At 42.7% G+C, this 26,078-nt stretch overlaps 1 protein-coding gene across 7 annotated transcripts in view; it reads left to right on the top strand.

The window, feature by feature from the left end:
- MAP10 (microtubule associated protein 10) overlaps positions 1-26,078 on the top strand; it is a 104,372-nt gene that overhangs the window by 47,793 nt on the left and 30,501 nt on the right. For 4 of the 7 annotated variants that reach the window (XR_008621733.2, XR_008621747.2, XR_008621730.2 and 1 more), the window contains exon 4: positions 6,404-6,570. The gene's annotated coding sequence lies outside the window, so the exon portion shown is untranslated. Of the gene's footprint in view, positions 1-6,403; positions 8,298-13,315; positions 13,530-13,614; positions 13,992-26,078 lie in introns of those variants that run through there. The other 3 variants (XR_008621727.2, XR_008621729.2, XR_008621741.2) reach the window with 2 other exon arrangements.

Raw genomic sequence — 26,078 nt, 5'->3', positions numbered from 1 at the left:
CAAGTGTACAAAAAAAAAAGTTGCTCACTTTGTTTGTCTGTATATTTGAATAGTATCCCCATGTGTATATTTGAATAGTATCCCTATGCCACTGCATGCCTTGCATTTTATAAATCAACTGGAAAAGTGAAGATCCCTAGGGCCAAGAGTGGGATGTGCCTGAGGTTAAATTCGGTATCTCTCTCACATAGCAATACCAGACAACTGTCAATTATATGCAGAAGTCTTATAGACTCTGTAGTCTGGAAGTTTAATGTTAATGCCTCAGCCTATACCTGGAATAATATTGATTTAGTTCAATTTTCTAAATCTCTGGCCTGTACATTTACAATAATAATCATTTTAGTAGTGGGATTGAAACCCTTCGAAAGCCTGAAAAACATCCCAAAAGATATAAGAACAATAATGAAAGAAAACTATTTCTTTCAAGATACTTTTATTGTGTACAAGTTTTTGACAGCAGCTAAATCATTCACTCATTTCTTTAACAGATAATTATTGAGTACCTACTGTATGCCAGGCCTTATGCTAAGTGCTGGGGTTATAATGGTGACTAAGACAAGCATGGCTTCATTCCCTCTTAGAAAGTAAATGCTAACTCCAATCCAAGCAGAAAATGAGAATGGAATCACCAGAGTGCCTCATCCACAGCCATTCTGGATAAACAGATATATACTGAAATAATATCACTAGAATATCTTCTGGCATACTGCAAGCTCATGGGGGGTTGAAACCATTTTCAACTAATTTCCCTGTATTCCTCTCCTTTTTCTTCATCACTTGGTATCTTACTTCTCCAAGACTTCTGGTGTGGATTTTCCACACCTTCTGTGGTCTCTTCACTTCCCCCATCTTTTCCATTTATTTTCTTCTTCATCCCCTCACAGAAAAGCCTGATGGCATGTTTCCTTATTTAAATAGTTTGTTCCTTAAATATAGAGTGCAGGGTAAGATGTAGGAATATGTAAAGAAAGTCACCAAGGGGACGGTACAGTTTCAGAGAGTCCAGGACTTCTCTACCCAATCAGTGCTTGGCACTGCGTAATTGGAGAGTCTTATTTCATTTCAGAAAGCTGTGGGATCTGCCTAAAATGCAAATGCCCCTGGGGAAATTGTTGTTTTGAGTCTTATAAGTCATTTCTATATTGAAGTGAATGAGCTTATTTAAACCTTTTCTGAGAACAGATTTTGAGTGGGAAAGATAGAAAAATTGTGAGCAGTAGGTAACTGAAATTATTGAGGGAGGAGGTGGAAAAGGGAGGTTGAGGATACCACCATTATGAAGGAGAAGCAAGTCAGCTTTTCACACTAGACTGAATTTCCTGTACTTTCAAACTATACTGCTAAGTTCCTTTAAAATGCTCTCAGAAATTACATTAACGATTAAAATTATCTTAATGGTAAGTACTCAAGTTGCACTGAATGTGACACTTGGGATGGAATGACACTTGGGTTATATGAAAGGATTTGGAATTCTTCCCTATGTATTCGGTGCCTCTGATGTATTTCTTTCCTGCAAACCCCTTCCCACCCCAATTTTAAGGGTGAGAACTCTTGGCTTTCTGAGTACAAAGTACTGAACACTAAGTCAGTGGATTCAAAATTGAGATTAAAGAAGAACATAAATGAGATTTTTAGAATGATCAAAAAAGCACCGAAATTTACAGTCAGAACAGAAACTAAGTGCTTATTTTATAGATGAGGATACAGGCTGAGGTTTGGTTAGATCATTTCTTAAAATATGTCACATTCCTTATCTTCTGCCATGCCTATATGTCAATTTCTGCCTCATATACACAAATCTAGATGTTTCTGTACAAATATTTTCACTCTCTTCAGGAATGCAGTTCAGATCATAATCATTAATTATTCTTTTAGTTTCAGGAGGACTGTTTTAATCATTTTTTCAATTTTAACTAATCAATTTTAATGATATATTTTACAGTAATATTAAACAATAAGGTTTTTAATATGAAAGAAATGTCTTGAATGAACTCAGCATTTAAATGAATAGCAGTTGTGTGAAATTGTGTGTGATACCATCCAATATAAAATATGTGGACATAACAATTACAGACCATCTGTTAAACTGGCATCTTGTTGTACAGGAATGAAATTTCAATTAAATTTTATTATCAGGAAGTGTAAATGACAGATCCCATATGAAAGTCCACAGCCAGTAAACTGTCTAAATAAAGAGTGGGATGTCATACAGTTAATGAGTTGGATCGAGTTTCCTGATTACATACTTTGTAAATAATGTGCTTGTTCACCAGCTTTTGGAAATGAGTACTGCTTGTAAGGATGGTGGTTGTTTTTAAAGCGATGCCCATATGGAAGGTAAATTGGAATGGTCGTGCGACACAGTCCAGTCATCTGGTTAATGTATGATTCACCACTTTAGCTGGAGAGACTGAAATTAAACCATGCATGAGATAAAAGAATGACTTGAAAGAGGAGAAACAAAAATCAGATCTCAACCATCTCTAAAGAATTTTGACTTACTGGAAGCCATGTATCCATGGCTCATAGACCAATTCACAACTGCAAGGAACTGACGTCATGATCCAACAGCGGGTTCAGATGTGGGTTTGAATCATCAGAGAGGGAGAAAGTCTAATAGTATCAGCAAGTCTCAGGACAAGGGTCTGGATTATTAATGGGAGAACAAATGAGCTTATAGTTTTTAACAGTGAAATGTGTCTCATAACTCATTGGGCAAGTTCCTCATTTTCTGCTGTCACTGTTATTAATATCTATTGTTGCTTGGGGTAGTCAAGAAAAAAAAGAAATCATACCCAAAAATCTAATTGCTCCAGTAGCAACATGGAGTGTTGTCAGAAAGAAGCTTAATTCTCATTCCATAAAACAAGATAAGAAGAATCTCAAGCCATTTCTCTTTACTATACTTCTGAAAAACACATAATTAAGTAGTGCTCTAATGGATCATAAAATGCATAATCCACAGCTGTGGACCCTTGGAAAGTTATTCAAAATCTTCCAGGACTTATGCTGAGTAACATCTGTGTGATTTAGTAGGCAGGATACAGCACAGGACAGGATTTGCCAGAGGCATCTTCAGCTGGGTGACCCTTCCACTCTGGGCCCTGATATTTCCAAATTTCAAGGTTACTGAAAGGATACCATATCCTAGAAAGGGAGCTCTTCTGTGGACTTTTACTGTTATGTTAGCTCTTCTAGCTTTTAGTGGAGAGTGAATATTTTTTTCTTCTTTGTATTGGCTTTTACTTGGATTAAGGCTATGTAAATCCACATTTTTTGGAGATAAGGTAGAAAAAGTAATATGCTATGGAGTGCCTGGCACTAAGGCCAAGGCTAGCCTTGGGGTGACACCAGAATAGCAGGCAAGTGTCAAGATTGCAGATGAGATTTTGCTTAATTTTTAAGAATTTTCTTATAGGATATAATTTACAAACAGTGAAAGACGCAGATCTTAAGTCTATGGTTCAATCATTTTTGACAAATTATATACCCATGTAATTCACACTCCTTTCAATATATAGAATATTTCCATGACACCAGAAAGTCTTCTTGTGCCTCTTCCCAGTCAATTCCCCTGCTCCTGACTCTCAGGAAACCACTGATCTGATTTTTATCACCACAGATTCATTTTGCCTATTGTAGAATATCATGTAAGTGGAATCAAACAGTATGCATGCTTTTGTGTAAGGCTTCTTTCACTTGGCATGATGTCTTAGAGATTAATCCATGTTGCATGTGGCATGTTTCAGTAATTTGTTTTTATTGATAAGGAGTATATTCTGTCATATAAATATAGCAACAGAGAGCTTGTCTGTTTTTTAGTCAATGAACTCTTGTACTGTTTCTAGTTTGGAGCTATTATAAATAAAGCTGCAATGAACATTCTTGGATAATATTTTTGGGACATTTTCTTTTTCTTGAATAAATATCTAGGAGTGGAATTTCTGGGTTATAGGGTAGGTACATATTTAATTTTCTAAGAAGTTTTCTGTGTTCAGAGTCATTGTACCATTTTACATACCCACCAGTTAATCCACATCCTCACCAACATTTGATGTTGTTGTTATTTTCTTATTTCAATCTGTCTCATGGGAAGGTAAAAGCTGAGTTACTTTCAAGGCATTAAAATACAATAACTACCTGGGTGCGGTGGCTCATGCCTGTAATCCCAGCACTTTGGAAGGCCGAGGCAGGCAGATCACAAGGTCAGGAGTTCGAGACCAGCCTGGCCAACATGGTAAAACCCATCTCTACTAAAAATAGAATGATTAGCCAGGCATGGTGGCACATACCTGTAATCCCAGCTACTCGGGAGGCTGAGGCAGGAGAATCGTTTGAACCCGGGAGGTGGACGTTGCAGTGAGCCGTGATTGTACCACCGCATCCAGCCTGGGCAACAGAGCGAGACTCTGTCTCAAAACAAAAAACAAAAAACAAGCAAACCACCCCAGACCTCTAAGGTCTAGAGTCTGGAAATAGAGGACCTGGGTTTGAAGCTTGCTCCAACTCTTCAGGGGTGAGGGCCTGGAAGGCCAAGGCTAGAGTGCAGGAAGATTTGATTCATGAGAATTCTGAAGTCTTTACCCACACCTAAGGCAGATCTCTCACACTTCCTTTTCCTCACTCTCACTCCCTGCATCTATCTGGGCACCAAATCCCGTCGACACTCCCTCCCCACTGCTCCTTTTGCAGTTTCCACTCATCACTCCCCAGCTTTTGTGCTTCGTTGTGGTGCTTCATTGTTTTTCCTCTGCACCACTGCAAGTTTCCTAATCACTTGACCTGCCCTGGAGAGGGATCATTCTAAAATGTGGATCTCCTCATAACACAGTCTGGTTTAAACTCCTTCAGTGGCTCCTCATTTCCTGTAAGATTTAAACAAATAACAGCTGATGTGTATTAGGAGCTCAGGCTGTGCCAGGCACTGTATTAAGCACTTGATTCTGTTATTGGATATCTCTTTGAAATAACTATTCGTATTAGCACCATTTATATATGATGAACCAAGGCTTACAGAGTATAAGTGACTCCCCATAGTCACACATCTAGTCAGTGGCAGAGTTTGGAATCAAACCCAGATGCATTAGACTCCCAAACCTGTGACCTTTACAGATACAGGATAAGCCCTTAATCAAGCTTCTTAGGAAACGTCTCAACAGGAAGATATACTTCCCAGACGGCAGCGTAAGAAGCAACTTGGGCCCACTCCCCAGTGAAAAAAAGCAAAACTATTGAAAATGAGAAAAAACAAACAACTATGTAAAATCTCTGAAAATTTTCCTAATGGTATAAACAGCAAATGACAAATAATTATCCCAGAAAGTCTACTAAAACTCAGGAAGAACAGTGTGTTTGTGGTATCTGAGCCACAACCACCTGCTCCCTCCCTCTCCCTTTACCTCCTGTCAGCTTGGTGGGTTTGACAGAAGCTGCACTCCCGGCAGGTAGGGACCAAGAAGGCAGGGCCTCCTATACTCTTAGCTCCAGTCAGGCATCACTATATCTCACTGGAAGGGCCAGGCTGCCATCATTTCTCATTCCTTCCAACCTCAAGTTGAAGAGGCTACACTCCTGGTGAAAGCCTAAATTCTCATTCCCCTGAGAGGTCAGGGTCTACCTTCCTCTATCTAGCCAGTCCTCAGGAAATGGAGGCTCTCCCCAAATCAGGGAAAGCTGAAAATACTGGGGTCCTTTTTTCCTCATCTCAACTTGATCATAAAGCAGGGATTCAACATCAGGAGAGGAAAGCTGAGAAGACCAGAGGCTATCTCCCAGCCAGCACAGAGTAGTGGCTCAGATATTTTGCTAGGAGGAGAGGCAGTCAATAAGAAGAGTGCTCCAGAGCGTTCCAAAGGAACCGACTATTTGAAACAGTGTAGGGAAGTTCAAACCTAAGGGAGCTGTCAAAAACAACAGTTCCTTTTTAACTAAGAGCAACAGGACCAGGCGCAGTGGCTCACGCCTGTAATCCTAGCACTCTGGGAGGCCGAGGTGGGTGGATCACTTGAGGTCAGGAGTTCAAGAGCAGCCTGGCCAATATGGTGAAACCCTATCTCTACTAAAAATACAAAAATTGGCCAGGTATGGTGGCATGTGCCTATAATCCCAGCTACTTGGGAGGCTGAGGCAGGAGAATCGCTTGAATCCAGGAGGCGGAGGTTGCAGTGAGCCAAGATCATGTGCCACTGCACTCCAGCCTGGGCAACGGAGCAAGACTCTGTCTCAAAATAAATAAATAAATAAATAAATAAATAAGAGCAACAGGTTAGACCATGGGCCAGCTAGCTCACCAGAGCTAGCATAAAATAAACTTTGCTTCAAGATCTTGGGATGGGACGTAGGGGTTGGAGTGGGCAGAATAACTGGATGACTTTTCCCCTCTCTAACTCTAAATTCTCAGGAAAACACATCATATCTTGCACTTGGGTGGAAAAGAGCAGAAATCCTTGGTTAATAGGATTATACGCAACGGTGCAGAAAGCATTCTCTAAAGAAAAATCAGAGAGGAAGAAACACCGCATGGAGAATCCAAGAAACACTCTAAGAATTGAAGTTAAAATGTCGGAGGTAAGAAAGTGACAATCCTTGGAGGAATATTTTTGAGCATTAAGCAGGTGAATTAGAAGAAACAGCAATGGCAAGATACAATTAGTTGTTCTTCTTTTCTTCAGAAACACTGAGTATCTATCATGTGCCATATATTGACCTGTAAATGAGGGTGTATGATAGCCATTTCTGGCTTGAATTCACACTTGTATGGCAAAGACTATGTGAGCTGTGTAAGCATTTTAGCTTTGCCTAATTTATCTGAAGACCCATTACTTTCCCTAGTGAGATGAACGAAGGTTTTTAACCTTTCAACTATGTGACATGGATATTTCTATTTATCTCAATGAAAATACATTTCTGCAGAATGCTAAAATTCTAGGACAATCGAAATGTAGGAAATCATTAAAAACTGAATTTTATTTTACTGCATATTGCTTATTTTCAGGTTTTGCTAAGTGAGCTTTTCTTTCTTTCCTTCTTTTCTTCTTTCTTTCTCCCTCCCTTCCTTTCTCCCTCCCTTCCCTGCTCTCCCTTCCTTCCTTTTTCTCTTTCTTTCTTTCCTTTCTTCCTTCCTTCCTTCCTTTCTTCTTCCCTGCCTCCCTTCCTCCACAACTATCTACCAAATATTTGGTAAAGAAGAGCAATATTATACAGAAGCTAACTACCTAGAAATCCTTCAGCCTCAGAGACAGAAGGGGTGGTGATACATACAGTGAAGAAGACTGGACCCTTTTTAACTGAAAAAAAAAAAAAAAACCCAGCAGATAGGGAGAAAGAGAATGATTTTAAATCACAGTTAGCAAATAGACTCAAGAGAACAGTTGGGGTAGGAGCAGGTTATCACTCCAGAAACTTTCTTTCAAACCATTTTGAAGGGAAATGTTTGAAAATGGCAGATAAAGAGCATCAGAGTGAGGGAAGGAGGGCAAAATAGAGGATAAGTACAATCGGGGACAGTGAATTGAGCTATGAAGATTTTATCTTAACATGTAATTGAATATAGTTGAGAATAAAATCATTACTATACAATTATGTATTTCATTTCATGTTCTGTACTGAATATGCAAGCCCAGTCTTAAACTGGGGATGGAGATATGGATTGTTTAGCTCATACAAAAAATTCGAACAATTGTACCCAAATTACAATGAGATTTACAGAAAAAAAATCCCAAAGGACTGTAATTTTATAATTTTCTGCTTTTGTTCTATTGGGAAGGATTTGAGGACATGTGACAGTATTGTAGGAAATGACTTGCAATGGCACTGGGGAAGGATAATGATGTTCTGGGGTGAATGTGGCCCCTGAATGCACCGAGTCAGCCTGCTGCCCCCACACCTGGACTGCAGCTGCACCAGGGAGTCCTCAGTCCTGAAGGAAAGCCCTAAAGCAGGGGCCAGACGCCACTGAATGGTAGTAGAATCACCTGGTGGGCCTTTGCAGCTATCAATGCCTGCGGCTACTCTACACCAATTAAATAGCATCTTTGGGGATATGGACCAGGCACGGCTATTTTCTCAAACCTCCCCAGGTAATTGCAATTTCAGAAAGAGCTGAGAATTAGAAAGACTTGGGAGAAGTAGAACCACAAATGCAATTGCCTGTGGGACTGACTGGAACTGAATAGAGATAAGGTCTGTGGAAAAGGGGGCAGAGAAGATTAAACACAAGAGAGAGGGGCAAGGGAGGTTTCAGACTGAGTGACTGAGGAATGTTCACATTCTGTCCAAAGTGAGAAAGAGAGCTAAGCACTGCTTTTCCCAACACCCTGAAGCCCAGAAAGACAGCACAGGGCCCTGGATACTGATAGAATTCCTTGAGCAAGGGAATCCTTAAGAAACTTGGAAATACAGTGGACAGTGGTTCCTCCAGACAAAGAACTTGAGTCTTATCACTTCAAAGAACTCCACATATCCAATAGCAAGAAAAGCTTTGAAGAGCAAGATTTCTCCACAGCATAGAGGTGGCTGCTGGGCAGAGCCAACTCTGTTCTTCCTGGAGGAGGTGTGAGCAAGGTAGTGGAGCGAACGGCCCCAAGCGTTAAGCTTTTAGTAAGAAAACAGACCCCAGAGGCTGCAATCTTCAAAAGGCATCTGTGAACTCAACATGGCATTTCAAATAGAGCTGCCAAGTCAATCACAGGACACCTGGGTAAATTCGTATTTCACATAAACAATGAAGAGCATTTTATAATTGTATGGGATATACTTATATTAAAACCTTATTCATTGTTTATCTTAAATTCAAATTTAACTGGGCATCCTGTGCTTTTATTACTAAACCTGGCAACTCTTACTCCCAGTGAGTTTTTAGTAATTTCTAAAATATTTCTGGAAAGTGGGAAATGGCCAAGTCCTGGAATTGGACCCACCTGAGCACCCAGATGAGAGGGACCAGCTGAAAGTGCTGTGAAGTGGTGGTATGATGGGAAAGCAGTGTCCAGTCAATACAGCCATCCATGCTCAGTGCGAGCAAAGGGTTCAAAATGGCGACAGAAAGACATAATAATGTCTTCCAATAAGAAGTTCTTACAAAGGGAGGGTGCTCTGGAGTGTGCAGTACACAGTCTTTTTGAATGATAGTCAGTGTAGCAGACATCTGTCTATAGGCTGCAGGGCTCTTGTCCCAGAAAGGGGACAGAGATGATATAAGTAGAAACCCAGAATCAGCAGTGTGCTGGGATCCTAGACCAGAACCTAGAAGTAATGCCCAGGAGGGAAGCTTGATTAGAGAAACAGAGTTACCACATCAGGTCAAAGTAGCAGCAACAGCAACAACAAACGTATGTGTATGCATGGGTGTGTCATGCATGTATGAGTGTGTCTGTGTGTATATATATGTGTGTGTGTATATGTGCATATCCTTTGAATATCACCTTTGGAACTGTCCTAATGCCTCCTGCCTCAGACCAAAATCGATTCCAGGGACAAAGCACATTGCTGAGCCTGCAGTGAGAATTACCTGGTTCCAGCCATGGGGCAGAGAACATTCGCAAGGGCAGGATGGAGACCTGCGGCCTAAACTGGCTGGCAGAATCTCTATAGGGTTTGTGGGCATCTTCACAAACAGGCTGGGTAAACTGTCATGATTCTTATTTGGCAGTTTATACAGTGGCAAATTGATTTTTTGTTTCTCATGGCTATCCACTGAAAATGCCCAGGGATGCTCAAGGATAACAGAAGAATGTGTGAAATCACTGACTCCTAAGCCTTGTTCTAATGATGATTGGTGACTGCTGGGCAGAGCTGTTGTCGTGCAGAATGGCGCAAGGTTGATTTTGCTTAAACAAGCCAGGGAATATACCTAGATGGCCAATCAAGGAATTTTCTATGTGAGAATGTTATTCTAAAAGCCTAATCTCTGTTTGATTTATAATTGTTTAAGATTTCCAGTAGCACAAGAATCCTGTTCTCTCTACATTGAATGCAGGTTCTTCTCATTGGCCATACCTGTAGAAGTGTCAGAGGTTCAACTCAGAAATAGTGAAAACTGGATTTTAACAACACTGTATGGTCTTTTAAACTTTTGTTTGCAAATATTTAAGCAACAGTTTCCTTCTTGGTGCTCTGTGAAGCTGGCATAGAACTGAGAGTTCGTGCTTTGTTCAGTTGTATATAAAATGTAGTAAGGTCACAATCATTTAGGAAGCAACCCTGGGGCCTCTAAAAACTACTAGGCCGCGCGTAGTGGCTCACACCAGTAATTTCAGCACTCTGGGAGGCTGAGGTGGGCAGGTTGCATGAGTCCAGGAGTTTGAGACCGCCCTGGGCAACATAGATAAACCCCGACTCTACTAAAAATACAAAAAATTAACCAAGTGTGGTAGTGTACGCCTGTAATCACAGCTACTCGAGGAGTTGGGGTGGGATAATCACCTGAGCCCAGGCGGTCGAGGCTACAGTGAGCCGAGATTGTGCCATTGCACTCCAGCCTGGGCAACCAGAGTGAGACCATGTCTAAAAAAGAAAACTCTGGGTGTGGTGGCTCATGCCTGTAATCCTAGCACTTTGGGAGGCCGAGGCGGGAGGATTGCCTGAGCTCAGGGGTTCGAGACTAGCCTGGGAAACACGTTGAAACCCCGTCTCTACTAAAATACAAAAATTTAGCCAGGCGTGGCGGTGTGTGCCTGTAGTCCTAGCTTACTCGGGAGGCTGAGGCAGGAGAATTGCTTTAAGCCAGGAGACAGAGGTTGCACAGTGAGCTGAGATCGTGCCACTGCACTCCAGCCTGGGCAACAGAGCAAGACTGTCTCCAAAAAAAAAAAAAAAAAAAATTAAAAATTACCCAGGCTTAGTGATGCATGCCTGTAGTCCCAGCTACTCAGGAGGCTGAGGTGGGAGGATTGGTCAAGCTCGAGGCTGCAGTGCGCTGTGATTGTGCCACTGCACTCAGCCTGGGTGACAGAGTGAAACCCTGTCTCAAAGACAAAAAAAAACGAAACCAACCAACAAACTCCACCACCAGCAACACAACTCTACTATTTGTGAAGGCTTTTAAGCTGTGTTTGCATCACCCTCCCAAACAGCTCATTTCAATATAAACGATCACTTGGAAGGATCAGTCAAGTTAATTTAACGGCTTGATTTAAATGTAGAACAATCAATGAACTGATTTGAAGTTGTATGCTCAGTGAAATGTCTTGAATAGGGCTTTGACTTCCATCAAATTTGGCTTTGTAATGGAATAGAATGGTATTGATTATGTTAGATCTTATTAGGAACTTTTGATATCTTTGACCTCCAGTTAGATAGTTAAACATTAGAAATCTGCCTGAATTAAGTACTAAACATGGATACATTTTGTTCTAAAGTAGTTTCTATCTTTAAGAAGGTACAGAATGGCATAGTTCTGTTCTTCTTATAATTAATAAGAATTAAATGATCGACTGGATTCTGAAGTTGGATGCTGGATATATCACAACCTCCTTGAGTATAAGCTAGCAGAATGGCTAGGTAGCAAAGGGCCGTAAAAGGGATGCTTGTAATCCGGGCAAAGGTGGCCTTAGAATTAAGAAAGTCTTTGAGTTCCCTTATCTTTTCTCTCACCTTTATAGTATATACCCAAAGACAAATGTACAGATTATTTTTACTGTTTTTATAATTGAAATACAAAAAAAGAGAAAATTCTGGCAACTTCAGAAACCACCTTGTTAGTTTATTGTGGGTATCCATCATTGCATAAACCAATTTAATAGGGTGCTGTGGTAGCCAAAGAGTCTGATCTCCAGATTTTCTCAGCACTTCCCATCTGCTCACACAATAGCCAGAAGACGTTTGCTTTCCTGGAGATAGCATAATGCTTTAAAACTGCCTGAAGAAATCTACCCACCCAAGCTGTTTTAATAAGGTTAAGTATATAAAATATTCATCCCACAGGATATATGCCCATATGCCGTCTTATCATTAGTCATAAAAAACAAACGCTTAATTATTCTGATCTCTAAGGTCCATCTTTGTGGTTAGGCTCCGAGGGACTCCATGAACCAGGCGGTTTTATTTATCAGTGACAGTGTCTCTATCCAGACTCACTCCATGTTGTCATGGTATTTTATTTGTCTAGCCATCTTGTAAATGCTTATTCCTTGCTGTCAACCATCTCAACATGCTTGGAGGCAGATGGGCCCCTGGCACTCTCCATGGTGTTCTTCACATCTCCTCTTGGGCTGTCATATGCTCTCAAACACACATAGGGAATGCTGAAATTTTGCTCTTTCTTCTAGAGAGTCTAGAGAGCCAGGAAGGAAGTTGTTGCTTACAGACCTGCAATAAGAAGACCATAAACTGTGTCGGGCGCGGTGGCTCGCGCCTGTAATCCCAACACTTTGGGAGGCCAAGGCAGGCAGATCACGAGGTCAGGAGTTCAAGACCAGCCTGGCCAACATGATGAAACCCCATTTCTACTAAAAATACACAAATTAGCTGGGCATGGTGGCCAGTGCCTATAATCCCTGCTACTCGGGAAGCAGAGGCATTAGAATCGTTTGAACCCGGGAGGCAGAGATTGTAGTGAGCTGAGATCACGCCATTGTACTCCAGCCTGGGCGACAGGCTGAGACTCTGTCTCAAAAAAAAAAAAAAAAAAAAAAAGAAGACCATAAACTGTTGCTTGGAATCCTACTTCCGAATGGAGAGAGAATAGGTGCATGTATCATTAAGATTACATTTTCCCAGAGGCAAAGTTGTCTGCACTTTCTTTTTGCAGTAATTTTAAATCAGCATGCATTTCAAATAGTACATGTATATTTCTACAGCAGACATCTTTATATACCTAGTTAGGTATAATAAAACTATTAGATACCTATTTATATCTTAAATAAAATATATTTATTATTATATTTAAATTTAATATATATATCTATATCTATTTAAATTACCTATTAGATACTTTAATATACTATTTATCTATTTTGATCTACTGAATGTATTATTATATACCTATTTATATACCTAGATACCTATTTAAGTGTCTATCTATATTTGTATCTATACATATAGATCTCAAATGATGCCTACCTAAACATTAAAAGCAGTTCTCTCTAGGTGGTATAATTATAGATGGATTTCATTTCCTCCTATCGGCTTTTTGGTAGTTTTAAATTTTTCAACCAAAAATATGCTTTACTTGTGTAATGATGAAAAAAAATGTTAAAACAACCCTTTCTAAACTAAAAACAGGATCTTTATGTGAGTGTAAATGATGTATGACTACCCCAATTATAAAAGCCATGGAAATCCAAAGATAGCCTCACGTCTGTCTCTCCCACAGAATGTACATCAGCAATGCACGCATGTGTTCCTTTTGCGCCGCATCACTGCTTCCCTGAAGAAGCCCGGCTCACACAAGGACAACAACAAGCACGCAGGAGAGAGTAGATTGGGGTCAGACAGAGCAATTGCAATCTTCCACTTTGATTTCCTGAGAACATAGTGGTGGGCAGAAACGTGCTATCAAAAAAGAGAGTAGGAAGAAACTAATGTTAGTAAGTGCCTATTTACAGCCTGGGGATTGGATGTGTTTGTTGTATCCTTTTTTCTTTATAATCTGGCATCACTTCTGTTTTGCAGATAAGGAAACTGAGGCTTGGAGAGGTAGATAACTCACTCATTGTGACTCACTAACCTGTTGCAGAGCCAGCACTTGAACTGATTCTAAAAATTGCCACTCTTCCCACTCTACCTCATTGTGTTATGTTTTCCAACTTCTAGAGAAGATAAGGCAGATCCATGCGACACAGACACATGTCAGCCACCTGTAACCACACTGCTTCTCTAGTGCTTTCCTACCGTGGGAGATAAACACCCCCCAGACTCTATCTAAGGCTACGCTTTCATGAGCCTTTTGCTTGCAGACTCACCCAATTAACAAAATTCTTTTGGACTTTTGATAATAAAACCTGTGCATGGAAGATTGAGGTTTTGACATCTACCATAGTACAGTATGTGCTAACTAGGTCACCATCAGTAAAAATTGCCATTTGAAGTGTCACAAAATCTTGCCATGAAATCACTCATGAATCCTGCTAATCCTCCTTTCTTGACCCTGTTTGATTACAACTGGAATGAGTAAGTATGGGAGGAATCTTTGATCCACTTTCCAATTGGCCAACTAATTTTGACTTGTACCTTGAATGTGACACTTGACTTGGAAGGAGCCCTAAAAACAGGCTGGTCCTACCTCCCAGGCTACGCCCGGAGGAAGACTGTTAGGGCGACTGAGGCATGTGGTAGGAGCTCTCCATGGGTTTGGGAATCCTCTCTTTTTTCCACCTGCAACCTACTTTCCAGCAGCCGCCACTCAACATTGACAGAGGACAGACTCTAATACTGACCCTTCTCATGTTTGAAGCTCCAATTATCATCTCTTCTCCAGGCAAAACTTGTAGTTACTTGAAGCCTATATAAGATTGAGTGTTTATTACGTGTTTTCCTTGTATTCTCTCTCTCCATTCTCACACATCTTATGGAGAAGGCACCATGGCTTCCAGGCCCCTCTCCATCCTGGTCAGCCTTGTTCAACCATGTTATAATTTGACAAAAGTATCTTAATACATGGGGCCTATCATCTAAAGTTAATCAAGTAAAAGGTTATTAATCTCACCTGTTTCCCTTCAATTTCATCCTTTCACAATGGTATGTATATAAATCTCCCTCTGTTCCTGTCTCTTTCCCTCCCTCCCCCTCTCTCTCTTTTTCTGCCTCTTTTGCCCAAAGTGTAACGTATTCCACATGCACAATATGGAACTGTTCTTTTTTCACTAAACATATATCATGGATTTTCCTCTTGGTTAATGTATACAGATCTATTTTCAGAAGCTGAACAACAGCCATTATTTGGATGTAACATAATTAACCATTTTCTTCTTGAGGAATATTCCGGTTGTTTCTTTTTCTTTCCTTGTGTGTGTGTGTATGTACACTTTACCTTCCCTCCTTTTTTCATTCCTTCTGTCAACTGAAAAATCACACAATGTATACATTTAGAAAGGAGACTTTATTTTTTATAAAGGCTTAGAGCCTGCAGGGTCCTGACAGGCTGGGAGGTGTAGCCTCCGGTAGAGGCCATGAGCAAGCACTGTGAAGGTGGAAAGGTGAGACAGGAAGGTATGCCACAGAGAGTTCATTCTGTCAGTCCTGTGATCTCTATGTTAACATTAATTCTGGGCAGTTGTGGCTAAACTGCAAAAGGAAAGGTGCTTAATGAGGCCTGCCTGACCTCCCACCCCATCATGCTTTTAAGATTTTTCTGGGGTCCCCTTGGCCAAGAGAGGGTCTGTCCAGTTGGTTGAGCGGCTTAAGATTTTATTTGTAGTTCTCACTTTCTTCCCTGTCCCCCTATTCCCTCTTTCTTTCTTGAAACTCAATATATAAAGTTGCAATAAGCATCTAGCTCTTTTCCTTTTGTCTTTTGGCACTGTTATTTCTATAACATACACAAATACTGCCAAAAAGCCAAAGTTTGTACCTCCTTCACCAACGTAAGCAGGTACTAATTTTTTCTACAACCTTAACAGTGACAGACATTATTATAAATTTTAAATTTTACCTAGTAGTTTTTTAAAGTTTGCCAATTTTTTATTGCATTATTTGTCCTTTTTGCATCAATATTTAGAAGGCTTTGACTATGAAGAATATTAACTGTTTGGTTGCCATATGTGTGTTCAATAATTTTTCCTACTATTTGATTTCTGGCATTATCTATGATATCTTTCATTATACAGAATATTTTAAATTCATATAGTTATATATGTCCTATATTTTCTTTATAAATCTTGAATTTCCTGTCATGTGTAAGAATGTTTTACTCATCCCAGGGTTATACAAATATTTGCCTACATTTTCTGATACTTTCATTGGTCAATTGCTGCATTTAGATCTTTCATTTATCTTAGGTTTGTTTTTGCACATGGAGTGAAATTGAAATCTACTGTATTTTATTCCTGACAGATAAACAATTAAACATCTTTTTTCTCACTGAAAATAATGTCACATTGATTATATATTCTTGGTATTCTTTCTTGTCTTTATGTTCTAGTTCATTGATCTAATCATCCATTTCTTTGTCAACCCCTTACTATTTTGATTAGGGTTATTATAGTTTTATCTGGTAAGGTATGTTCCCCACCCCTCCAAACTAGTTCCAGAAAATACCAAATGCATTGGCATTCTGATTGAGATTACCTTCAAAATACAAATTCATTAAGGGAGATTGTTTTTCAATGGTAAGTTCTCCCATTGGGCACAAGGTAAACTTCCCAGTTCATTTTGGCTCTGGTTTTGTGCCTTTCAATGAGATTTTATAGCTTGCTTCAATGGGTTCTGCCCCCTCTTGCTAAATTTTAAAACTATATATAAAATTAAAACAGCTTTTTGAGATTCTGTTCAAGATTCTAAACTCTCTTCTTTACACTAGTGCCTCTTAAAACCACCTTCATTGGAATCACATTGTAAAACACTTATAAAAATGTATATTCTGGCTGGGCGCAGTGGCTCACACCTGTAATCCCAGCACTTTGGGAGGCCAAGGCAGGCGGATCCTGAGGTCAAGAGATCGAGACCATGCTGGACAACATGGAGAAACCCCGTCTGTACTAAAAATACAAAAATTAGCTGGCGCACGCCTGTAGTCCTAGCTACTCGGGAGGCTGAGGCAGGAGAATCACTTGAACCCGGGAGGCAGATGTTGGCAACAGAGTGAGACCCCGTCTCAAAAAAAAAAAAAGTATGTTCCTATGTCCCCCAAAACTTAAGTCAAAATCTCTGGGTGTGCCCTAGAAACCTGCATTTAAATGAATTCTTACAGGTATCACCTGTGTACACTGAAGGCCGAGGGCATTGCTTTGTCTACTTTACCCAAATAGGACCAAACATGCAACCTCTCCACACTTCCCTGTTTAACTGAGTTGGAATAGATCAGTTTCCAACACCTTCTCCCACTTGAACTTTTTAACAAGCCCATCCCACTGCTTTGGGGCCATGAGAATTGATGTGTGCTTCTCAGGAGGAGCATACCAGCATCTCTCAGGATACATTTTTAAAATGAGCTGATAATGCCTAAGACCATCATTGTTGATTCTGGCAAGGCTTCAAATAGCAGCAACCAGCAAATATTTCGCCCTTCCTGTGGTTTCTGGCAGTGTTGCAGCTGTTGCCTCATCTGGTGAACATGCCGGGCCTAAGGGCAAGCAGACACTTAATTAGGTTAGGGTGAGCTTCAAAAACTCGAGAGTAGGCATAGCAGTAATGACCACCACACTTTCTCACTAAGAATACTCAATGCATGCAAAGAAATAATTATCCCAAGAAGCCATGGTTTCTTTCCTCTACCCCCCACCTTTTTTGGCTGTTTTATTTGAGATCCATGACCTGATAGAGTTACTCATTCAAAGAATGCAGTGGTGTTCAATCACACAATAGGAGCCATGCACTACGAAATACCTGAAAGCCAGTGTTGGTCTTTAGATGTGAGTTTCAGCATGAGCTGAGTTTCAACAACGCTTGGTATCAACAGCAGAGTCCTATTAACAGAAGAAAAACAGTCCAATCCTGGCCTGACAGAAAAATCAAGGTGAACATGCTTTTTCTTTTTTTTTTTTCTGAGACGGAGTCTCTCTCTGTTGCCCAGGCTGGAGCGCTGTGGCGCAATCTCGGCTTACTGCAATCTCCGCCTCCCGGGTTCAAGCAATTCTCTGTCTCAGCCTCCTGAGTAGCTGGGATTAATCACGCCTGGCTAATTTTGGTATTTTTAGTAGAGATGGGGTTTCACCATCTTGGCCAGGCTGGTCTTGAACTCCTGACCTCGTGATCCACCCGCCTCGGCCTCCCAAAGTGCTGGGATTACAGGCATGAGCCACTGCCCCTGGCCCGAAGTGAACATGCTCTAACCAAAAAGAGACTCAGTTTTCTTGAAAAATTCATGCTTGGTTGGTCAGACCATGCCCAGTGGGACCATTGTGGACATTTTCAACATAGTTGACTATATATTTTATTGATTGTTGTTGTACAAAATGACAACCATCTGCTACCTAGAAGCAAGGATCTCATATGGTCAAGCTGGAATTCAGGGGGCATCTTTTGTCTTTTGAGACTGGCCAGAGCAGCAGTACTTCTTTCTGTCCTTCATCTCAGTCACAGACTGAGGGGACCGCTGGTCCATCAAGGGCCAGAGGAAACTAGATCACAAATGCACATGTGTGCACATACATATTCATCTATTCTAGCCTCCATTTATTTGGTTGTCTCATTGCCTATGCTATTTCTTGTTTCATTGTGGTGTGTGTGTGAGTGTGTGTGTGTTATGCTGTTATGATGGCTTTGTGGTTTGTCAATTCAGCTAGGCTAGGGTACATTCCCCAGAATTTCCCACTATGTGAGAGGGGTGGGCTATACCAGATACTCTCTCATAAAGGGTTGAAGGGAAGACGCGGGCATTGTGTAGCATGCACGCACTTTCTCCTAGGCACTTCTGTGAAGAGACTTCACAGATATAAATAAAGCCCTTAATCAGTTGACTTTAAATTAGGGAGATTATCTTGGGTGGATTTTAATCAATTGAAATGCCTTAAAAGAGGACATACGTCTTTCTGTGTCCGGAATTGGTGGGTTCTTGCTCTCACTGACTTCAAGAATGAAGCCGCAGACCCTCGCGGTGAGTGTTACAGCTCTTAAGGTGGCGCGTCTGGAGTCTGTCCCTTCTGATGTTCAGATGTGTTCGGAGTTTCTTCCTTCTGGTGGGTTCGTGGTCTCGCTGGCTCAGGAGTGAAGCTGCAGACCTTCGCGGTGAGTGTTACAGCTCTTAAGGCAGCGTGTCTGGAGTTGTTCGTTCCTCCCAGTGGGCTCGTGGTCTCACTGGGCTCAGGAGTGAAGCTGTAGATCTTCGCGGTAAGTGTTACAGCTCATAAAAGCAGCGTGGACCCAAAGAGTGAGCAGTAGCAAGAGTTATTGCAAAGAGAGAAAGAACAAAGCTTCCACAGTGTGGAAGAGGACCCGAGCGGGTTGCCAATGCTGGCTCGGGCAGCCTGCTTTTATTCTCTTATCTGGCCCCACCCACATCCTGCGAATTGGTAGAGCCGAGTGGCCTGTTTTGTCAGGGTGCTGATTGGTGCGTTTACAATCCCTGAGCTAGAAAGGAAGGTTCTCCATGTCCCCATCAGATTAGTTAGATACAGAGTTTCAACACACAGGTTCTCCAAGGCCCCACCAGAGCAGCTAGATACAGAGTGTCGATTGGCGCACTCACAAACCTTGAGCTAAACACAGGGTGCTGATTGGTGTATTTACAATCCCTGAGCTAGATATAAAGACTCTCCATGTCCTCACCAGAGTCAGGAGCCCAGCTGGCTTCACCCAGTGGATCCCGCACCGGGGCTGCAGGTGGAGCTGCCTGCCAGTCCTGTGCCGTGCGCTCGCGTTCCTCAGCCCTTGGGTGGTCGATGGGACTGGGTGCCGTGGAGCAGGGGGTGGTGCTCGTCGGGGAGGCTCGGGCCACACAGGAGCCCATGGAGTGGGTGGGAGGCTCAGGCATGGCGGGCTGCAGGTCCCGAGCCCTGCCCCGCAGGAAGGCAGCTAAGGCCCAGCGAGAAATCGAGCACAGTGCCGGTGGGCTGGCACTGCTGGGGGACCCAGTACACCCTCCGCAGCTACTGGCCCGGGTGCTAAGTTCCCCATTGCCTGGGGCCAGCAGGGCTGGCTGGCTGCTCCGAGTGCGGGGCCCACCAAGCCCACGCCCACCCGGAACTCCAGCTGGCCCGCAAGCGCCGCACGCAGCCCGGTTCCCGCTCGTGCCTCTCCCTCCACACCTCCCTGCAAGCTGAGGGAGTGGGCTCCGGCCTTGGCCAGCCCAGAAAGGGGCTCCCACAGTGCAGTGGGGGGGGCTGAAGGGCTCTCAAATGCTGCCAAAGTGGGAGCCCAGGCAGAGGAGGTGCCAAGAGCAAGTGAGGGCTCTGAGGACTGCCAGCACGCTGTCACCTCTCATTTCCTGGAAAGAGAGCAAGCAGTTCCTCTCTGCGGACAGTAGTTTTAGTCCATGCATGTGGTGTGTGTGCATTGTTTTTGTTTGTGCGTGTGTGTGTGGGGGGGTGTTGTGTTTGTATGTGATATATGTGTTGTATGGTATGAGTATGCTGTTTGTGTATATGTGTCGTGTCTGGGGGGTGTGTGTGGTGTATATGCGCATGCACACTTCACCCTGCACACTAGACCAGAAATAAAACCAGGTTCATTTTCAAGACCTATTCCAGATTGAGCCCAAGGCCTTCCTGGTTCATTCTCAAACTGGGTTTTAGTGAGAGATACCAACATAAAATTGGGGTTGCTTGACCCGATATATCGTTATTCATCTGATGTCCAATTTATCAGTTGCTCAATTTTCCAGTCATTGTGGCATAAAATGCAAAACTATTCATGCAGAAACATTCACTGAATTCAATAGATCTTGGAATATTTGATCCCCTCAGGCCATCACCTGTCATAGATACGACAGATACATTAGGCTGTTTGCAAGTGAGAGAATTATATAGCATTTAAAAAATACCAAGAGAGGATCAAGTTTGTCAGGAATAAATTTTGTGTAATAACTTCTATGAAGAGAAGCTGATGTGTTCAATGGAGATTGACAAAGGAAGCCTAAATTGAAGGGGAAGCCTGACAAAATGACGGGCAGTTGCCCAGTCTATTCTGGAGAATAAGCAGGCCACTGCTCCTAGAATGGCAGCCTGCAGGACTGAGTGGACTGTGAACCTCCAAGAAGATACCCAGGCTGCTCTCTGTGCCTGCTGGAGCTTGCCACTGGAATGAGAGTCTCTGTGCTTTGTCTCTCTAAATACGTAAAGGAAGGGCTCTGTCTTCCATGACAGCTGACCACACAACAGGGTCATCTTTTCCAGACCAGTAAGATAATGTTGGCAGAAGGTTTTAGTCTCTTAAGAACAAAAGTGATGTGCATATGTAGGAATGGATTAACAACCACAGGGAGCGGATCCCTGCTTCTCAGATCTAACTCATTAAATATCGTGATGTAACTGCTGGCTCCCACTAATAAAACACAGATCCCAGTCAACACAGCCTAATAAGATAATCCTTTCTATTATGATAATATCTTTGAAATGAGTTTTTAATTATTATTTTTACAAAGCATCTGCAGGTGTTTAGCCTATCACGTTGGCCCATTAGCTGAGCAATCCCAAACTGGGATTTTATTATTATTATTACTACTATTTTTGCTAGAGGACATAGCACCTTCTTCATTAACTGTAGATCATTTCAACAAGGAATTCTTTTGACTGTATTTAAGTGCAGAGTTTTCTTTTTGCCCCCTTCCTCTTTTCCTAGCTTAAGCCAAAATTTTTAAATATGCAAATAAGACTGCCTCCCCCACCCTACATTAATAGCTGTATCCTCAAATAGTGTCTCTGCTCGTGCCTGTTGCGGCAGCTCTCTGGGCCATTATCCTAGAAGCATGCTGCCGCCTGTTCAGTAAGAGGAGGATGGGTCTCATCTTAAGTAGCCTGGGCCCCACTCCATGGCATGGCTCTTGAGAATCGTTAGGAGATGGGGAGATGGGATGGTTAGTGACAGCAACTCCAGTCTGACAAGGTGGTTAGCTCATTGCTCATTCTTTTGTTCCTTTGACAGCTATTGAAGGAATGGAGGGATGAAAGAGGCTTGCTCCAGGGATGTAGGCATGAGCTGGACCATGCCTGGCAGAAGCAGCAATGTGGGGAGAGCCCAAGGTAGTGTGAGGGCTGCAGCTTTGCCTCCTCAAGATTGCCACGGGGACCCTTTCTGAAAACCAGCAGGTGTCCGTAGACAGGACTTAAAATGTCAAGATGTCAGTATCACAATTTAGGGATTGGGGAGAGAGGAAAATTATAATAATTGCTGTGGAGTTTAATCCACATGGTACAAACGGGCAGCCTGTGACCTAAGTGTGACCCATGGACATTTTTTGGTTTTCCCCCACAGAGTTGAGCCACATTGTATATTTTTTTAAAAATATATATTCAATTGTGCATTACCACTTAAAGCAGATTTCACATAACATTTTCAAATTCCAGCTGACCTCAAAGAATCAGCAAATGTGGTCACCCTGGGTGCATGCTCCTACATGCAACAATGGCAGGTGCTGGGCTGCAGGAACTCCTTTCCACGGAATGGAATTCTCTGCTGGGGCTGCAGGAACTCCTTTCCACAGAATGGAATTCTCTGCTGGGGTAGTTCCCACTCCTCTCTGCCATCTCCCCAACACGGAGCTCACGCGTCTGCTCTCTGTCCCTGCACATGCACTGTTTATTGCACTGAAGATGAGGAAGACATCACCTTGTAGGAAGTGACAAGCAGTCACACAAGCTTAAAATGCAAACAGAGAATGTTGAAAGAACACAACATAAGGTGCTTTTATGAAACAACTTTGACCACTCTACCCATTTACATTACTATGATTTCCCCAGCCTTGTTGGTATTAGGGGTTTTGAACCATATTTTTACTGGATTTGGGGACATCTTTTTTAAATAGCATAGAAGACAGGTGTGTTTTGATAGAGGTGGGCATTGTGAGAATGTCCAGGGCAAAAGTTCTGCCAGGCAGGGGCCCTGAGACACCTGGGGAGGGCACGTTTCTGAGCTCACAGAAGAAGGGCTTCTGGAATTCAGGAGGAGGTAGGGTGGCCAACTGTCCCGGTTTTCCTGGATCTGAGGGGTTCCTGGAATGCAGAACTTTCAGTGCTAAATACAGGAAAGTCCCTGCTCTATAGGGGTGGTTGGTCAGGCTAGGAGGAGGCTCAGCAAAGTGGTCAAGGGATCACTAGAATGATCCCTGGTTTCTTCACAACTTTGTCCAGAGAGAAACTCAGTGGTTACTCCTCTCACTCTCTTGGGCCTAGACGTGGCTGGTTCCCTGGGACCCTGGAGTCTCACTTGTCACTAAGGACTGTGCATACATAATGCTGGTGTGCCTAATTCCCTTAGTGTTCTGTGGAACAGATCTGGCCTGGGTTTAGGCTTGGAGTTCCTTTGAGAAATTCAAATGGTTAGTCAATTTGGTTTGCTTCTAGCTCATGAGTTCCCTGGAGTCTCCCTGAGCTGGAGAAAGAGGGGCTGGGAGCCATTGACAGGCATGTTGGGTGCTAAAGAGGACAAGCATAACACTAAAATAAAGTTGCTTGGCCCGAAATATTGTTATTCGTCTGGTTTCTAGTTTACCAATCACTCTACCTGAAGATTCCCTGAAGAGTCATTTTAAAGAGAAAATGATTAGTTACCCTTGGCAGAAGAGGATTTGTAGCATCACCTCTTTTCAGGGTCATTTTCTCCATGTCAAATGGCTGTTCCCCAAGCCTCCCCTTGCCAATCCTCATCCTTCCCTATTTGGACACAGCTCAGCATTCGCCTCCCTAGTGATTCCTTCCTAGCCCAACTCCAGCTGGCTCAGTCACCGCCATCAACCTCCTGGTCCCCTGGGCTCCCCTGCATCCTGATGACCGAGCACCATGTTCATATGTAATTCAGATTTCATTACATTGGAATATCTGATAAGTCGATCTGGGCTCAGCTGAGTTTTATTGTGGCTTATATTTTATGAAAAAAGCCTTTCACAAAACAAACGAATACTGACAACAAAATTACATGCACGTTTGCTTTAATAAAGAGGACAATCTGCCAAAATTCTCTTCATGCTTTGGGGCCTACTTCAAATCCCTTGACATCTGTAATAAGTCTGGCACACAATGCAGGCTGGATGCCTTCTCTTTCCTCTTCTGGAAACCTTCCCTCATCATCATCCAGGCCTAATTGACCTCTCCCTCCTCTGATCTTCGTGGCGGTTTGGGGCCTGGAACTTCTTTGAGTGTGAACTTGCTCCTTCTGTAGTCGATTTTCCCCAGTGTGTACCATACACCTTTCCCGTGTCACTTCGTATGCCTTGGTTTCACCCACCTCTGGTGTCTTCTACCTGCAGAACCGTGAGCCAAACAAACCTCTTTTCTTTATAAGTTACCCAGCTTCAGACATTCCTTCATAGCCATGCAAAGGTACTAAGACAGCTTCTGCCTAAGATTTCACTGGGAAAAAGTAACTCCGTTGCTGAATTGTGTCTTTGGCCTCTTTCTGAACCAGTCACCATGTGGTGACCAGCTCTGCACAGGCTGTGACCAACTCCAGTCAGCACAGCTCCACCGTGGCTCACTCATGCCTGGAGCCTATGCCCTGTGTCTCCTTCCCAGTTGATGCTGAGACATGAGCTGTTGCATGACCCACAAGGTGACCACACATGCTCAACCTAACGTGTGGGGGACACTCTGCAGAACAATTTATGACCAACAGGAAACAACAGCCTAAGGATGAATTCTTCCCGCCTTTCTGTCTTCTGGACCCATTGCTCTGAGGCATATTTAGCCTTATAGCCTCTGAAAAGATGGCCTCGTGTGACCGAGTAGTCAGTAGAGGTTGGTTGGTAGTGCATCCTGCTAGGGGCTCCCCATCTTTCCCTTTGCTCTTTCCTGCATCCTGGTAGGAGAATGCCTAGTACGACAGTTGCATGTTAACTCTGGCCTCAGGTAGTATTTTTTGGGGAACTCAAGCATATATTTTTCATATACTCCCCCCTTCAGTCACTTTCTTCCTACCTTTTTTGAAAGTGTCTTGAAGCCAAGTTAAGATGAAAACATGGAGGTTAATCCCAGGGATCAGTAAATGGGCAACTTGTTGAGTCTGTGTATGGCTTGGTTCAGGGGGAGGAGCCACAAGGGCAGGATACAGAGAACAAATGGATGAACTGCGGTGTTCGTGGGTCTCATCACACACGGTACTTAGAGTTTTCTCTGTTTTTGTTTTCAACCAGGCTATTCTGGAAGGTTTAGAGGAGGCTGGGCATCTTCAGCAAAAAGATGATTGCCTGGGGCGTCAGTTTCAGTTTTGAAAATGTCACTGGAAGGAAAACCTCAAGTGATACTGTGGCTGTTTCTCCTGCGAGTTTTTCACCAGCTCTTAACTGTAGAATTTTGCCTTATTCTACGATGGGAAAATATACATGCCGCAGAATTTACCACATTAATTATTTTTTGGTGTACAGTTCAGTGGCATTAAGTTCATTCACATTGTGCTGCGACCATCAGCACCATCCATCTCCAGAACTCATTCATCATCCCGAACAGAAACTCATACCCATTTAAGACCAACTCCCCATTCCCCCTCCCACAGGCCACCATTCTACTTTCTGTCTCTATGAACCTGACTACTCTAGACCTCATATTAGCAGAATCATACAGGATTTGTCTTTTTATGACTGGCTTATTTCACTTTGCGTAATGTCCTCAAGGTTCATCCACGTTATAGCATGTGTCAGAATTTCCTTTTGGTTTAAGGCTGAAAAAATCATAGGATTTCAAAGCTTAAAATTCTAAAAGTTTTCCTCTGGTCACTGAGAGGAAAATCAGTGGGGTGTTGACAATGCCATGGGTGGACTGAGACCCCTCTGAGGCTGCTGCCTGAGTGACAGTAGGGGTTTACTGGGCTGGGGGAGGGGGCAGAGCTACTGTCTTCATCCACCCAGTACTGGGTTCCTAATATAGTTTGGATATTTGTCTCCTCCAAGTATCTTGAAATTCGATCCACCATGTTGGAGGTGGGGCCTGGTGGGAAATGTTTTGGTCCATAGGGGCAGATCCTTCCTGAATGACTTGGTGCTATCCCCAAGGTCATGAGTGATTTCTCGCTCTATTAGTTCCTATGAGAGCTGCTTGTTAAAAAGAGCCTGGCACCTTCCCCCCTACTTCTCTCTCACTTCCTCTCTCTCTCATCATGTGATCTCTGCACGTGCCTCCCCTTTGCTTTCCACCACGAGTGGAAGCAGCCTGAAGCCCTCCCCGGAAGTGGATGCTGGCCATGCTACCTCTATGGCATGCTGAACCGTGAGCCAAACAAACCTCTTTTCTTTATAAATTACCCAGCCTCAGATATTCCTTCATAGCAATGCAGATGTACTAACAGAGCTTCTGCCTAAGATTTCACTGGGGAAAAAGAATTCTGCTGCTACAAAT

The sequence above is a fragment of the Pan paniscus genome, chromosome 1, assembly GCF_029289425.2.
Source record: "Pan paniscus chromosome 1, NHGRI_mPanPan1-v2.0_pri, whole genome shotgun sequence".
Taxonomy (NCBI): domain Eukaryota; kingdom Metazoa; phylum Chordata; class Mammalia; order Primates; family Hominidae; genus Pan; species Pan paniscus.
This window is presented reverse-complemented; position numbering and strand designations above follow the sequence as displayed.